The sequence below is a fragment of the Arachis hypogaea genome, chromosome 9 (genome assembly GCF_003086295.3).
Source record: "Arachis hypogaea cultivar Tifrunner chromosome 9, arahy.Tifrunner.gnm2.J5K5, whole genome shotgun sequence".
In the NCBI taxonomy this organism is placed as follows: Eukaryota; Viridiplantae; Streptophyta; class Magnoliopsida; order Fabales; family Fabaceae; genus Arachis; species Arachis hypogaea.
The window spans coordinates 85,378,352-85,396,701 of NC_092044.1; positions in this window are offsets into that span (position 1 = coordinate 85,378,352).

The following is an 18,350-nucleotide window of genomic DNA, read 5'->3' on the forward strand; positions in this document are numbered from 1 at the left end:
GATGTAACTGGAGAGCAAGTTGCTCAATATCTAGGAGCCATCATGAAGCTGAATGTCAAGTTGTTTGGTAATGAGACTTGGGAAGGTGAACCTCCCTTGCTCATTAGTTAACTAGATACATGGGTTCAGTAAACTTTACCTCAAAAGAGACAAGATCCTAGCAAATTCTTAATACCCTGTATCATAGGCACCATGACCTTTGACAAGGCTTTGTGTAACCTAGGGTCAGGCATAAATCTTATGCCACTCTCTGTAATGGAGAAGCTGGGGATCATTGAGGTACAGCCTGCCTTATTCTCATTACAAATGGCAGACAAGTCAGTAAGACAAGCTTATGGATTGGTAGAGGACATGTTAGTAAAGGTTGAAGGCCTTTACATCCCTGCTGATTTCATAATCTTAGACACTAGGAAGGAGGATGATGAATGCATCATCCTTGGAAGACCTTTCCTAGCCACAGCAGAAGCTGTGATAAATGTTAACAGAGGAGAATTAGTCCTTCAATTGAATGGGGACTACCTTGTGTTTAAGGCTCAAGGATCTTCTTCTTTAACAATGGAGAGGAAGCATGAAAAGCTTCTCTCAGTACAGAGTCAAACAAAGCCCCCACAATCAAACTCTACGTTTGGTGTTGAGAGGCCACAGCCAAACTCTAGGTTTGGTGTTGAATCCCCACATCCAAACTCTAAGTTTGGTGTTGGGAGTCTATAACATTGACCTGATCACCTGTGAGGCTCCATGAGAGCCCACTGCCAAGCTATTGACATTAAAGAAGCGCTTATTGGGAGGCAACCCAATTTTTATTTATCTAATTTTATTTTATTTTCATTGTTCTTTTATGTTTTATTAGGTTCATGATCATGTGGAGTCATGAAAAAATATTAAAATTAAAAACAGAATTAAAAACAGCAGAAGAAATATCACACCCTGGAGGAAGGACTTACTGGCGTTTAAACGCCAGTAAGGAGCATCTGGTTGGCGTTCAACGCCAGAACAAAGCATGGATCTGGCGTTGAACGCTAGAAACAAGCAGCATCTTGGCGTTTAAACGCCAGGAATATACCTTGAGGAAAGCTGGCGCTGAACGCCAGAAACAAGCATGGAACTGGCGTTCAACGCCAGAAACATGCTGCAGTTGGGCGTTGAACGCTCAGAACATGCATCACCTCGGCGTTTAAATGCCAGAATTGCATGCAAAGGCATTTTACATGCATAATTGGTGCAGGGATGTAAATCCTTGACACCTCAGGATCTGTGGATCCCACAGGATCATCTCAGGATCTGTGGACCCCACAGGATCCCCACCTACCATATTCTCCCCTCTTTTCAACATTCATCCTCTCTTTCCAATAAACACTCTTCCTCAAAATCCTTCACCAATCACCTCAATCTCTCTTCCCAATTACCCCCTTCACCACTCACATCCATCCACTCTTTCCCATAAACCCCACCTACCTTCAAAATTCAAAATTTCTTTCCCACCCAAACCCACCCTAAAATAGCCGAACCTACTCCCTCTCCCCTCACTATATAAACCCCTCTATTCTCCTTAATTTTCACACAACACAAATCCCTTTCCTATATCTTGGCCGAATACACCTTTCTCCACTCTCCTCCATATTTTCTCTTCTTCTTTTCTTTTCTTTCTTCTCTTGCTTGAGGGCGAGCAATATTCTAAGTTTGGTGTGGTAAAAGCATAAGCTTTTTGTTTTTCCATTATCATTGATGGCACCTAAGGCCGGAGAAACCTCTAGAAAAAGGAAAGGGAAGACAAAAGCTTCCACTTCCGAGTCATGAGAGATGGAGAGATTCGTCTCCAAAGCCCATCAAGACCACTTCTATGATGTTGTGGCTAAGAAGAAGGTGATCCCTGAGGTCCCTTTCAAGCTCAAGAAAAATGAGTTTCTGGAGATCCGACATGAGATTCAAAGAAGAAGTTGGGAAGTTCTGACCAACCCCATTCAACAAGTCAGAATCTTGATGGTTCAAGAGTTCTATGCCAATGCATGGATCACTAGGAACCATGATCAAAGTATGAACCTGAATCCAAAGAACTATCTTACAATGGTTCGGGGGAAATACTTAGATTTTAGTCCGGAAAATGTGAGGTTGGCATTCAACTTGCCCATGATGCAAGGAGATGCACACCCCTACACAAGAAGGGTCAACTTTGATCAAAGATTGGACCAAGTCCTTAGGGACATATGTGTTGAAGGAGCCCAATGGAAAAGAGACTCCAAAGGCAAGCTAGTTCAATTAAGAAGACTAGACCTCAAGCCTATGGCTAGAGGATGGTTGGAGTTCATCCAACGCTCCATCATCCCCACTAGCAACCGATCTGAAGTTACTGTGGATCGGGCCATCATGGTTCATAGCATCATGAATGGAGAGAAAGTAGAATTCATGAAGTCATCTCCCTTGAATTCTACAAAATAGCCGAAAAACCCTCTACCTTGGCAAGGCTAGCTTTTCCTCATCTTATTTGCCATCTATGTTACTTAGCTGGAGTCATCATAGAAGGAGACATCCCCATTGAGGAGGACAAGCCCATCACTAAGAAAAGGATGGAGCAAATAAGAGAGCCCACTCATGGAACCCAAGAGACGCATGAGGAAGCTTATCACCAAGAAATCCCGGAGATGCCTCAAGGGATGCACTTTCCTCCCAACAACTATTGGGAACAACTCAACACTTCTCTTGAAGATTTGAGTTACAATATAGATCAATTAAGGGTGGAACATCAACAGCACTCCATCATTCTCCATGAAATTAGAGAAGATCAAAGAGCAATGAGGGAGGAGCAACAAAGGCAAGGAAGAGACATAGAAGAACTCAAGGACATCATTGGTTCTTCAAGAAGAAAGCGCCACCATCACTAAGGTGGATTCATTCCTTGTTCTTATTTTTCTGTTTTTCGGTTTTTATGCTTATTATGTCATCTATATTTGTGTCTCTGTTACATGATCATTAGTATTTAGTAACTATGTCTTAAGGCTATAAATAATTCCATGAATCCTTCATCTCTCTTAAATGAAAAATGTTTCTAATTCAAAAGAACAAGAAGTACATGAATTTCGAATTTATCCTTGAAATTAGTTTAATTATATTGAAGTGGTGACAACACTTTTTGTTTTCTGAATGAATGCTTGAACAGTGTATAATTTTGATCTTGTTGTTTATGAATGTTAAAATTGTTGGCTCTTGAAAGAATGATGAACAAAGAGAAATGCTATTGATAATCTGAAAAAAAAATCATGAAATTGATTCTTGAAGCAAGAAAAAGCAGTGAAAAAGGAAAAGCTTACGAAAAAAAAAATTTTTTTGGCGAAAAAATAAAAAAATAAAAAAATAGAAAGAAAAAGAAAAAGCAAGCAGAAAAAGCCAATAGCCCTTAAAACCAAAAGGTAAGGGTAAAAGGATCCAAGGCTTTGAACATCAATGGATAGGAGGGCCCAAGGAAATAAAATCCAGGCCTAAGCGGCTAAATCAAGCTGTCTCTAACCATGTGCTTGTGGCATGCAGGTCCAAGTGAAAAGCTTGAGACTGAGTGGTTAAAGTTGTGATCAAAAGCAAAAAAAGTGTGCTTAAGAGCTCTGGACACCTCTAACTGGGGACTTTAGCAAAGCTGAGTCACAATCTGAAAAGGTTCATCCAGTCATGTGTCTGTGGCATTTATGTATCCGGTGGTAATACTGGAAAACAAAGTGCTTAGGGCCACGACCAAGACTCATAAAAGTAGCTGTGTTCAAGAATCAACATACTTAACTAGGAGAATCAATAACACTATCTGAAATTCTAAGTTCCTAGAGATGCCAATCATTCTAAACTTCAAAGGAGAAAGTGAGATGCCAAAACTGTTCGGAAGCAAAAAGCTACAAGTCCCGCTCATCTAATTAGAATTAATATTCATTGATATTTTGGGATTTATAGTATATTCTCTTCTTTTTATCCTAATTGATTTTCAGTTGCTTGGGGACAAGCAACAATTTAAGTTTGGTGTTGTGATGAGCGGATAATTTATACGCTTTTTGGCATTGTTTTTAGGTAGTTTTTAGTAGGATCTAGTTACTTTTAGGGATGTTTTCATTAGTTTTTATGCTAAATTCACATTTCTGGACTTTACTATGAGTTTGTGTGTTTTTCTATAATTTCAGGTATTTTTCTGGTAGAAATTGAGGGACCTAAGCAAAACACTGATAAGAAGGCTGACAAAGGACTGCTGATGCTGTTGGATTCTGACCTCCCTACACTCGAAATGAATTTTCTGAAGCTAAAGAACTCTAAATGGTGCGCTCTCAACGGCGTTAGAAAGTAGACATCCAGAGCTTTCCAGCAATATATAATACTCCATACTTTATTCGAGATTAGATGATGAAAACTGGCGCTCAACGCCAGTTCCATGCTGCATTCTGGAGTCAAACGCCAGAAACACGTCACGAACCAGAGTTGAACGCCAAAAACACGTTACAACTTGGTGTTCAACTCCAAAAGAAGCCTCTTCACGTGTAATGCTCAAGCTCAGCCCAAACACACACCAAGTGGGCCCCGGAATTGGATTTCTGCATCAATTACTTACTTCTGTAAACCCTAGTAGCTAGTCTAGTATAAATAGGACTTTTTACTATTGTATTCAGTGTCTTTGATTGTATCTTTTGATCTTTTGATCACGTTTGGGGACTGGCCATTCGTCCATGCCTGGACCTTCATCACTTATGTATTTTTAACGGTAGAGTTTCTACACATCATAGATTAAGGGTGTGGAGCTCTGCTGTACCTCAAGTTTCAATGGAATTACTACTATTTTCTATTCAATTCCACTTGTTCTTATTCTAAGATATTCATTGCACTTCAACATGATGAATGTGATGATCCGTGACACTCATCATCATTCTCACCTATGAACGCGTGACTGACAACCACTTCCGTTCTACCTTAGACCGGGCACATATCTCTTGGATTCCTTAATCAGAATCTTCGTGGTATAAGCTAGATTGATGGCGGCATTCATGAGAATCCGGAAAGTCTAAACCTTGTCTGTGGTATTCCGAGTAGGATTCAGGGATTGAATGATTGTGATGAGCTTCAAACTCGCGATTGTTGGGCGCGATGACAAACGCAAAAGAATCAAGGGATTCTATTCCAACATGATCGAGAACCGACAGATGATTAGCCGTGCCGTGACAGAGCATTTAGACCTTTTTCACTGAGAGGATGGGATGTAGCCATTGACAACGGTGACGCCCTACATACAGCTTGCCATGGAAAGGAATAAGACGGATTGAAGGAAGACAGTGGAAAGCAGAGATCCAACAAGGACAAGCACCTCCACACACTTATCTAAAATTCCCACCATTGAATTACATGAGTAACTCTATCTTTATTTTTTGTTTTATTTATTATTCGAAAACTCCATAACATTTACTATCCGCCTAACTGAGATTTACAAGATGACCATAGCTTGCTTCATACCAACAATCTCCGTGGGATCGACCCTTACTCACGTAAGGTATTACTTGGACGACCCAATGCACTTGCTGGTTAGTTGTGTGGAGTTGTGACTAAGTGTGATTCACGTTTGAGAGCGCTACCAAGTTTTTGGCGCCATTGTTGTTGATCACAATTTTGTGCACCAAGTTTTTGGCGCCGTTGCCGAGGATTGTTCGAGTTTGGACAACTGACGGTTCATCTTATTGCTCAGATTAGGTAATTTTCTTTTTATTTTCTTTTCAAAAAGTTTTCAAAAATATCTTTTAAAAATTTTATCACCTGTTTTCGAAAATTTTCAGAGTTCTCAAGAATGAATCCTAGAGTTTCATATAACATGTTTTATCTTGGCTGGCTATTAAGCCATGTCTAATTTCTGGGATTTTGATTGAGGACTATGAATTCATTACTCCCTTTTTCCAAAATATGTTTTCGAAAAATTTATTAAGAAAATACAAAAAATCATAAAATAAAAAAAACCAAAAATATTTTGTGATTCTTGTTTGAGTCTTGGGTCATGTTTTAAGTTTGGTGTCAATTGCATGCTTTAAAAATATTTCTCGCATTTTTCGAAAATTAATGCATTTATAGTGTTCTTCATGATCTTCAAGTTGTTCTTGGTAAGTCTTCTTGTTTGATCTTGATGTTTTCTTGTTTTGTGTCTTTTATTGTTTTTCATGTGCATCTTTGCATTCATATTGTCTAAGCATTAAAGATTTCTAAGTTTGGTATCTTGCATGTTTTCTTTGCATCAAAAATTTTTCAAAAATATGTTCTTGATGTTCATCATGATCTTCAAGGTGTTCTTGGTGTGCATCTTGACATTCATAGTGTTCTTGCATGCATCGTTGGTTTTGATCCAAAATTTTCATGTTTTGGGTCATATTTGTGTTTTTCTCTCTCATCATTAAAAATTCAAAAATAAAAAAATATATTTTCCTTTTCTCTCTCAACATTTCGAAAATTTGGGTTGACTTAGTCAAAAATTTTTAAAATTAGTTGTTTCTTGTAAGTCAAGTCAAATTTTAAAATTCTAAAAATCTTATCTTATTAAAACTTTTTCAAAAATCAAATCTTTTTCATTTTTTATTTAATTTTCGAAAATTTAATGTTTTAAAATATTTTTCAAAAATCTTTTTCTTAGTTTTATCTTTATTTTCGAAAATTATGCTAACAATTAATATGATTGATTCAAAAATTTGAAGTTTGTTACTTTCTTGTTAAGAAAGGTTCAATCTTTAAATTCTAGAATTATATCTTTTAGTTTCTTGTTAGTTAAGTAATTAATTTTAATTTTAAAAAATTAAATATTTTCTAACCATATCTTTTTAATCATATCTTTTTCAAAATTTTATCTTTTTCAAACAAATTTTGATTTCAAAATATCTTCTTATCTTCTTATCTTTTCAAATTTGACTTTCAAATCTTTTTCAACTAACTTTTTGACTTTTTGTTTATTTCTTATCTTTTTCAAAACCACCTAACAACTTTTCTCTCCCTAATTTTCGAAAATACCTCCCTCTTTTTCAAAAATTCTTTTTAATTAATTAATTATTTTAAATTTCAATTTTAATTTTATTTCTTATCTCAATTTTCGAAAATCGTTAACTCCTTTTCAAAATTATTTTCGAAAACTTCTGTCTCTCATCTTATTCTATTTATTAATTCATTTACTAACACTTCTCTTCATCTACCATTCAGCCATGCCTAGACCTTCATCACTTATGTATTTTCAACGGTGGAGTTTCTACACACCATAGATTAAGGGTGTGGAGCTCTGCTGTACCTCAAGTTTCAATGCAATTACTACTATTTTCTATTCAATTCCGCTTGTTCTTATTCTAAGATATTCGTTGCACTTCAACATGATGAATGTGATGATCCGTGACACTCATCATTATTCTCACCTATGAACGCGTGACTGACAACCACTTCCATTCTACCTTAGACCGGGGCGCATATCTCTTGGATTCCTTAATCAGAATCTTCGTGGTAGAAGCTAGAAATGATGGCGGCATTCATGGGAATCCAAAAAGTCTAACCTTGTCTGTGGTATTTGGTGCACGAAATTGTGATCATCAATAATGGCGCCAAAAACTTAGTAGCGCTCTCAAACGTGAATCACACTTTGTCACAACTCTGCACAACTAACCAGCAAGTGCATTGGGTCGTCCAAGTAATACCTTACGTGAGTAAGGGTCGATGCCACGGAGATTGTTGGTATGAAGCAAGGTATGGTCATCTTGTAAATCTCAGTTAGGCGGATAATAAAAGGCTATGGAGTTTTTGAATAATAATAATAAATAAACAGAAAATAAAGATAGAAATACTTATGTAAATCATTGGTGAGAATTTCAGACAAGTGTATGGAGGTGCTTGTCCCTGTTGAATCTCTGCTTTCGTACTGCTTTCATCCAATCCTTCTTAATCCTTTCCATGGCAAGCTGTATGTAGGGCATCACCGTTTTCAATGGCTACATCCCATCCTCTTAGTGAAAATGGTCCAAATGCTCTATCACAGCACGGCTAATCATCTGTCGGTTCTCGATCATGTTAGAATAGAATCCCTTGATTCTTTTGCGTTTGTCATCATGCCTAGCAATCACGAGTTTGAAGCTCGTCACAGTCATTCAATCCCGGAATCCTACTCGGAATACCACAGACAAGGTTAGACTTTCCGGATTCCCATGAATGCCGCCATCAATTCTAGCTTATACCACGAAGATTCTGATTAAGGAATCCAAGAGATATGCACCCGGTCTAAGGTAGAACGGAAGTGGTTGTCAGTCACACGCGTTCATAGGTAAGAATGATGATGAGTGTCACGGATCATCACATTCATCAAGTTGAAGTGCAACGAATATCTTAGAATAAGAATAAGTCGAATTAAATAAAAAATAGAAGTACTTGCATTAAAACTCGAGGTACAGCAGCGATCCACACACTTAATCTATGGTGTGTAGAAACTCCACCGTTGAAAATACATAAGTGATGAAGGTCTAGGCATGGCTGAGAGACCAGCCCCCAAAACGTGATCACAGGATCAAAAATACAATCCAGGATGATAATATAATAGTAAAAAGTCTTATTTATACTAGACTAGCTACTAGGGTTTACAGAAGTAAGTAATTGATGCAGAAATCCACTTCCAGGGCCCACTTGGTGTGTGCTTGGGCTGAGCTTGAACTTTACATGAGCTAAGGCTTCTATTGGAGTTGAACGCCAAGATGTAACGTGTTTTTGGCGTTCAACTCTGGTTCGTGACGTGTTTCTGGCGTTTGACTCCAGAATGCAGCGTAGAACTGGCGTTGAGCGCCAGTTTGCGTCATCTAATCTCGAATAAAGTATGGACTATTATATATTGCTGGAAAGCTTTAGATGTCTACTTTCCAACGCCGTTGAAACCGCACCATTCGGAATTCTGTAGCTCTAGAAAATCGATTTTGAGTGCAGGGAGGTCAGAATACAGCAGCATCAGTAGTCCTTTGTCAGCCTTTTATCAGAGTTTTGCTCAGGTCCCTCAATTTCAGCCAAAAATTACCTGATACCACAGAAAAACACACAAACTCATAGTAAAGTCCAGAAATGTGAATTTAGCATAAAAACTAAAGAAGACATCCCTAAAAGTAGCTAGATCCTACTAAAAACTACCTAAAAACAATGCCAAAAAGCGTATAAATTATCCGCTCATCACAACACCAAACTTAAATTGTTGCTTGTACCCAAGCAACTGAAAATCAAATAGGATAAAAATAAGAGAACATACTATAAATTATCCGCTCATCACAACACCAAACTTAAATTGTAGCTTTTTGCTTCTGAACAGTTTTGGCATCTCACTTTATCCTTTGAAGTTTAGAATGATTGGCTTCTATAGGAACTTAGAATTTTAGATAGTGTTATTGATTCTCCTAGTTAATTTTGTTGATTCTTGAACACAGCTACTTTTATGAGTCTTGGCCGTGGCCCTAAGCACTTTGTTTTCTAGTATTACCACCAGATACATAAATGCCACAGACACATGACTGAGTGAACCTTTTCAGATTGTGACTCAGCTTTGCTAAAGTCCCCAGTTAGAGGTGTCCAGAGTTCTTAAGCACACTCTTTTTGCTTTGGATCACGACTTTAACCACTCAGTCTCAAGCTTTTCACTTGGACCTGCATGCCACAAGCACATGGTTAGGGACAGCTTGAATTAGCAGCTTAGGCCTGGATTTTATTTCCTTGGGCCCTCCTATCCATTGATACTCAAAGCCTTGGATCCTTTTTACCCTTGCCTTTTGGTTTTAAGGGCTATTGGCTTTTTCTGCTTGCTTTTCTTTTCCTTTCTATTTTTTTCGCCACTCTTCTTTTTTTTTCAAGCTTTTGCTTTTTCACTACTTTTTCTTGCTTCAAGAATCAATCTCATGATTTTTCAGATTGTCAATAACATTTCTCTTTGTTCATCATTCTTTCAAGAGCCGAAAATTTTAACATTCATACACAACAAGATCAAAAATATGCACTGTTCAAGCATTCATTCAGAAAACAAAAAGTATTGTCACCACATTAATATAATTAAACTAAATTCAAGGATAATTTCGAAAACTCATGTACTTCTTGTTCTTTTGAATTAGAAATATTTTTCATTTAAGAGAGGTGAAGGATTCATGGAATTATTCATAGCCTTAAGACATAGTTACTAAATAATAATGATCATGTAATAAAGACACAAACATAGATAAACATATAACATAAAAAAAATGAAAAGCAGAAAAAAATTTAAGAACAAGGAATGAGTCCACCTTAGTGAGGGTGGCGCCTTTTTGAAGGACTATTGATGTCCTTGAGCTCTTCTATGTCTCTTCCTTGTCTTTGTTGCTCCTCCCTAGTGATTTTGGTGCTCCTAATAATTATGTGGAGGAAAATGTATCCCCTAAGGTATCTCAGGGATTTCTTGATGAGGGAATTCCTCATGTTCTCTTGATGTGCAGTCAAATGCTCTTCTACCGAGCTATGGACCCTTGAGATGAATCTCTCCATCTCCCATGACTTGGAGGTGGAAGCTTTTTGTCTTCCCTTTTCTCTTTTTTTTTGAGGTTTCTCTGGCCTTAGGTGTAGTATAATCACCAAGCATCCTCCTTGCATTGTTATTATTTTTGGCTTCCATCTCCTCTTCTTTTTCGAAAATTTCTGTAAAGTTTTCTCTGAATTGTTGAATTTTAGTTTCTCTTGACTTCTTCTTCAGAGTCTTTTCAGGTTCAGGATCTGCTTCAATAAGAATGTTCTTGTCCTTGCTCCTGCTCATATGAAAAAGAAGGGAACAGAAAATAATAATAGGGATTCTCTTTGTCCAGATATAGAGGTTCCTTTATGTGAGTAGAAAAGAAGAAGAATAGGAAGGAGAAGAGGAAAATTCAAACTCAGAGAGAGGGGGGTTCGAATTTTAGGATGAAGAGAAGTGTTAGTAAATAAATAAAATAAATAGAAAGAGGTGAGAGGGATAGAAATTTGAAAAATAAATTTTGAAAAAGGGATAGTAATTTTCGAAAATTAAAATGAAATAAAATTAAAATTAAAATTTGAAATAATTAGTTAAATAGAAGAATTTTGAAAAAGAGGAAGGTAATTTTCGAAATTTAGGGAGAGAAAATTAGTTAGGTGGTTTTGAAAAAGATAAAAGATAAAACAAACAAATAAATCAATTAGTTAGTTGAAAAAGATTTGAAAATTAATTTTGAAAAGATAAGAAGTTAGAAAAGATTTTTGAAATTAAAGTTTGAAAAAGATATGATATGAAAAGATATGATTAAAAAGATATGATTTTAAAAAGATATGATTTTGAAAAGATAAGATTGAAAAGATATTTTGGAAAAGATATGATTTTAAAAGATATGGTTTTAAAAAGATATGATTGAAATTAGTTTTGAAAAAGATTTGAATTTTAAAATCACAATTAATGACTTGACTCACAAGAAATCACAAGATATGATTCTAGAACTTAAAGTTTGAATCTTTCTTAACAAGAAAGTAACAAACTTGAAATTTTTGAATCAAAACATTAATTGTTGATGATATTTTCGAAAATATGATGTAAAGATAAGAAAAAGATTTTGAAAATATTTTGAAAAAGATTTTTGAAATTTTCGAATATGATAAAAAAATGGAAAAGATATGATTTTTGAAAAAGATTTTAAAAAGATAAGATTTAAAAAGATAAGATATTTATTTATTTTTTTATTTTTGAATTTTTTATGATGAGAGAGAAAAACACTAAAAATACTCAATACATGAAAATTTGGGATCAAAACACATGATGCATGCAAGAACACTATGAATGTCAAGATGAACACCAAGAACACTTTGAAGATTATGATGAACATCAAGAACATATTTTTGAAAAATTTTCAATGTAAAGAAAACATGCAAGACACCAAACTTAGAAATCTTTCATGTTTAGACACTATGAATGCAAAAATGCACATGAAAAACACCATACAACACAAAACAAGAAAATATGAAGATCAAACAAGAAAGTTCATCAACAACAACTTGAAGATCATGATGAATGCAATGCATGAATGCAATTTTCGAAAAATGCATGATGAATATGCAATTGACACCAAACTTAAAACTTGACACAAGACTCTAACAAGAACACAAAATATTTTTGATTTTTATGATTTTCTAATTTTTTTGTATTTTATTTTTATATTTTTTCAAAAACATATAGGAAAAATAAAATAAGAAATTCTAAATTTTTAATATGAATTCCAGGAATCATGCAATGTTTGTCTAAAGCTCCGGTCCAGGAATTAAACATGGCTTAATAGCCAGCCATGCTTTATGTGAAAGCTCCGGTCCAAAACACTAGACATGGCCAATAGCCAGCCAAGCTTTAGCATACAGCTAATATTCCAATTAACTTGCCTCTATGAAGATAGTTTTGAAGCCTCAGTCCAAAAGAATTTATACATGGCTTTACAGCCAGCCAGGCTTCAACATGCTTCATGAAATTCTAGAATTCATTCTTAAAAATTCTGAAGAATAGGATAAGTAATATAATTTTTTTTTCAAAATTTAAGAACAATAAAACAAAATAAAATAAAATAAAATTATCCAATCTGAGCAACAAGATGAGCCGTCAGTTGTCCATACTCGAACAATCCCCGGCAACGGTGCCAAAACCTTGGTGCACGAAATTGTGATCATCAACAATGGCGCCAAAAACTTGGTAGCGCTCTCAAACGTGAAGCTTAGAGTTGGCGTTTAACGCCAAAAACAAGAACCAATCTGGCGTTAAACGCTAGGATTGCATGCATAGGGCATTTTACACGCCTCATTGGTGCAGGGATGTAAATTCTTGACACCTTAGGATCTGTGGATCCCACAGAATCATCTCAGGATCTGTGGACCTCACAGGATCCCCACCTACCTCAACTCACCTTCTCTCTTCTTCACCACTCACATCCATCCTTAACACCAAAACCCACCCTACATGGCCGAAACACAAACATCTCTCCCTCTCCCTATATCTTCTTCTCCTTCTTCTACTCTTTCTTCTTTTGCTCGAGGGCAACCAACATTCTAAGTTTGGTGTGGTAAAAGCATAGCTTTTTTGCTTTTCCATAACCATTGATGGCAGCTAAGGCCAGAGAAACCTCAACTCACCTTCTCTCTTCTTCACCACTCACATCCATCCTTAACACCAAAACCCACCCTACATGGCCGAAACACAAACATCTCTCCCTCTCCCTATATCTTCTTCTCCTTCTTCTACTCTTTCTTCTTTTGCTCGAGGGCAACCAACATTCTAAGTTTGGTGTGGTAAAAGCATAGCTTTTTTGCTTTTCCATAACCATTGATGGCAGCTAAGGCCAGAGAAACCTCAAAAAAAAAAAGAAAAAAAAGAGAAGAGAAAAGGGAGGACAAAAGCTTCCACCTCTGAGTCATGGGAGATGGAGAGATTCATCTCAAGGATCCATAGCTCAGTAATAGAGCATTTGACTGCATATCAAGAGAGTATGAGGAATTCCCTCATCAAGAAATTCCTGAGATACCTCAGGGGATACATGTTCCTCCACATAATTATTGGGAGCAACTAAGGATAGGAGCACCAAAATCACTAGGGATCATGCAATAAAAGCAAGGAAGAGACATAAAGGAGCTCAAAAAGCACCATTGGTCCTTCAAAAGATGCTACCCTTACTAAGGTGGACTCATTCCTTAACTTCCTTGTTCTTATCTCTCTGTTTTTTTTATTTTTATGCTATATGTTTGTTTATGTTTTGTGTCTCTACTTCATGATCATTAGTATTGAGTAACTATGTCTTAAAGCTATGAATAATTCTATGAATCCTTCACCTCTCTTAAATGAAAAATGTTTCTAATTCAAAAGAACAAGAAGTACATGAATTTCGAAATTATCCTTGAATTTAGTTTAATTATATTGATGTGGTGACAATACTTTCTGTTTTTTGAATGAATGCTTGAACAGTGCATATTTTTGATCTTGTTGTTTATGAATGTTAAGATTGTTGGCTCTTGAAAGAATGATGAACAAAGAGAATGTTATTGGCAATCTGAAAAATCATGAAAATTGATTCTTGAAGTAAGAAAAAGCAGTGAAAAAGCAAAAGCTTGTAAAAAAAAGTGGCAAAAAATATAGAAAGAAAAAAAAAGGGCAAGCAGAAAAAGCCAATAGCCCTTAAAATCAAAAGGCAAGGGTAAAAAGGATCCAAGGCTTTGAGCATTGACGTGGCGGAAATTGGCGAGTTAAGAATTTATTAATAGGGACACATTGCAAGTACAGTCCTTAACCAGCCGAAAATCCGCTTATCAATTTAAAAAGGGTTTGTCACAATATTGAAAATTAAAATACTGGGAGTATGAATCCCAGGTCGTCTCCCAACGAGTTGCAGAGAGATGTGCTATTTCATCAATCGGGTGTTTTCAAAAGTGGTTGAGTTGGTAAACAGGAAATTAAAATAGAGAATTTAATTAATTTTAAATAAAAGCCTTGACTGGGGGTAGATTAGTTGGAAGCCCTATTCTTGTTGAAATACTCTCAACATTAATTAATAATTGGAAGTTACTCTGCTTAGTTAACCCTTACTAGGTAAAGGAAAGTTAAGCAAGTTGGAAATCGATTTCTAGTCATAAGTCCTAATCCTCTCCCTTGGGAAGGACTAGAGTTAATGATTAGAGGGTGATTCAACAATAAACCCAATTACAATTTCTCTCTTGAGTAGTTTAACTCAAGGGTTCCTTTCAATCATCCCCAATCAAGTCATGGAACTACTCACTCATCATAATTATAAAATTCACAATTAATGGTGAAAATAAAAGAAGACATAATAAACAAAAATAAAAGGATTAATTGAAAATAAAAATAGTTTATATTAATAACTTGTAAGAATAAGCCAAAGTCAACTCTAGAGCGATTAAAAGTATGGAAGAATAAATATAAAAAGTAAATAACAAAATAAGATGACTAGTACCGGAGGTAGACTCTTCTCAAAAGCTAAAGCCAAAATCTTCTCAAAAATCCTAATTATGAATGTCAAGTGATAAAAAAACTAGGGGAGGAGTAAATCCAGATCTAAAACTAAAAATTATGCAGAATGAATTGTTATCTCCGTTTCTGCATGTTTCTTGACTCTAGTCTGTAATTCCGGGCCGAAAACTGGGTTGAAATCCGGCCTAGAAACTCTGCCAGCGACTTTTGAAATTCTGCAGATCGCGCACATCACGCGGACGCGTCATTCACGCGGACGCGTCATTCGGCGTTTTTATTTTCCATGCGGGCGCATCGTCCATGCCTCTGCGTCGCTTCTGCTTTTCCAATTCATGCGTTCGCGTCACTCATGCGGCCGCGTCACTGCGAATTTCTCTCTTCCGCGCGGTCGCGTTGCTGACGCGTACGCGTCACTTCTCGCTGGTCATCTCCTCAATTTTTTGTATTCCTTCCATTTTTGCAAGCTTCCTTCCCAATCTCCCACTCATTCATGCCCTATAAAGCCTGAAACACTTAACACTCAGATCACGGCATCGAATGGAATAAAGGGGAATTAAAATACCTAATTAAAGGTCTTCAGGAAGTAAGTTTTCAATCATGTAATAACTTTAGGAAGGAAATATAAATGCATGCTAATTATATGAATAAGTGGGTAAAGACCATGATAAAACCACACAATTAAACACATTGTAAACCATAAAATAGTGGTTTATCAACCTCCCCACACTTAAACATTAGCATGTCCTCATGCTTAGTTGAAGGAGATAGAATAAATGAGTAGGAACATGTAAAAACTCATGCAATGCAATGCAACCTATATATGTGAATGCAACTATATGATTCTTGTCCACTTGATCAAGAATAAATAAGCTCTTCAAACGATGACAAACCAAGTTTCACTAATTCAATTCTCATTTAGTAAGAACAGATAAAAATGCAAGAAGTGAGCTCATGAAAGCGGGGAACATAGAATTTCTAGCACTGAACCCTCACTGATGATGTATGTATACTCTAATCTCTCCAGTGTATAGGGTAATCACTCTATCCTTCTCTAATCATGGTCTCTAAATTTTGTTCTTCTCTTAACCAATCAACAACATTTAATATACCAATGCAACATCATGAGGTCTTTTCAGGGTTGTAATGGGGCCAAGGTAAGGGTAAGGATACATATATGGTTAAGTGAGCTTATAATTGAATCTTTAATTAACTCAAACTCTAACATAACCTATATATTTTGTATAACTATGGAGTTTGTACCTACCTACCCAGGATTCTCTTTCACATTCCATACTCATGTATCAACTGTTTATTTTAATTTTATCCTACATGCATTGACCTTTGGATTCTTAACTCAACATTGGGGTATATATATATATATATATATATATATATATATATATATATATATATATATATATTTTAATTATAAAACATAGCTTATCAATGCACATGGATCTTTGATTTTCATAGTTTCACATGAGTAGGTGTTCAAATTCCTATTATATTATCATGACATATCCCTTTATTATCTTTTGTTCCCACAATTTCTCATACTTAATTAGCACACACAATTCTATCTTAATCTAACCAAAGATTCAAATTGGGGTATATACTTGTTTTTTCGTTTAAGGCTAGTAATGTGGTAAATTATAGAACAAATGGGATTTAAAGGCTCAAAGTGGCTAACAAATGTAATTGAAAGGGTAGGCTTAATTTGGATAAGTGAACTAAACAATTAATGGCCTCAATCATATGCAGCATATAAATATATTAAACATTAGACATATAAGATGGAACAAAATATAGGTTACAATCATAGAGAAGTAAACACACAAGAATAAAACAAATATGGTTAAATAATGTAACCATGCATAAAGGCTCAATTCTCACAGGATGTGTGTTCTTTAGCTTTAAAAATCATGTTCCAAATACAACTTCAAGCAATTTTAACATAAGAGTTTTAATTAAAATTAGTGAAATTTTGTTCCAAAGATAGAGTTTTAGAAGAAACTTATTGTCTTTTCAATCAAGTAGAACATGCATGCAACTAATCTATTACTATGTAATTTATCCTATTCTAAAAGAAAGAAAAACTAACTAAATATCCTAATTTATTGGTGTTTAGGGAAGAAAAATTACCTCCGGAAGTCAGGTACTGACTGACCTCCCCACACTTAAGGATTTGCATCGTCCTCGGTGCCATCTGTCAGGAACGGTGGTGGGCTGGTGGCAGTGTCTCCACAGTCGGGACCGTCGTGGCTCCCTATGCTGGTGAAAGAAGTGGAGTCCGGAGTGCCTGGATAGTCATCGGGTCGGTGATTGCCTGTAAGTAGCTCCTTGAGGTATTTGAAACGGCGGTGGTTGCGGTACTCTCAGAGCTTTGCTTTCTTTTCTTGTTGGTCCAATCACTTCAGGATTTGGTGCAGTAGCTGACTAGTAGATGGTGGAGGAGCTGCAGCATCCTCTGTGGACTGGCTGGTAGTGGCAAGTTATGGCCTGAGATATCTCCCATTAGGGATATACTGATCATCCTGTGGAAGAATGGCTTTGGTGTCTCCAGCTCTGTAGGATACTCCGGCTGCTGAGATAAGATCAGAGACCAATGCAGGAAAAGGTAGGTTGCCCGTGATCTGCACATGTTCCATAGAATTCTGGATATGTCTTGGTAAATTAAGAGGCTGGTCTTTGAGGATGCACCATAGTAGAACGGCCATGTCTGTCGTGAAGGAGGACTCATGAGTACTCGGGAAGACGTAATGGGACATAATCTGTGCCTATACGTGAGTCTCTAAGGTGACTGCGGAAGCCGAGATTCCCTTAGGACGGGAACGATGGTATCCGAAGATCCATTTGCTGCCAGGTCGAGCGATGACTCTGAGAACAGCGTCCTAGTCAAAGGTGTATGCCTGGCGCTTGATTGCGGCTTTCTGAAAAGCATCCAATCCTTCTGGAGCAGGGGGGAGATCTAAGGCTTGCTGAATGGCCTCTTCTGTAATGGGGACTTGCTTCTGGCATAAATAAATGGACTGCAAAGTCGGCAGGTGGAAGTTGGAGTAGAATTCAACAACCCAAGAAAGATTAACCTGTCGTGGTTGTCTCTGTAAGAATCCCCAATGCCTTTGTGCAATTTGTGGCTCAACAAATTCAGCAATACGAGGCAGAAGGATAAGAAGGTGTTCATTGTTGTAATTTCGAGCTGCCAGAATAGGAAACATCTGCTCACAGTAGCGATTTGGGAATCGTGCAGTGTCCTTTGTTGGGAAGGCTCTTTCCTTTTCATCAACCTTGATAATCCTTTTAATTCTTTTTGTTGAGGGCTTGACTACAGTTGAAGAAGGCGCTGCTGATAAACGAAATTTAGCATGCC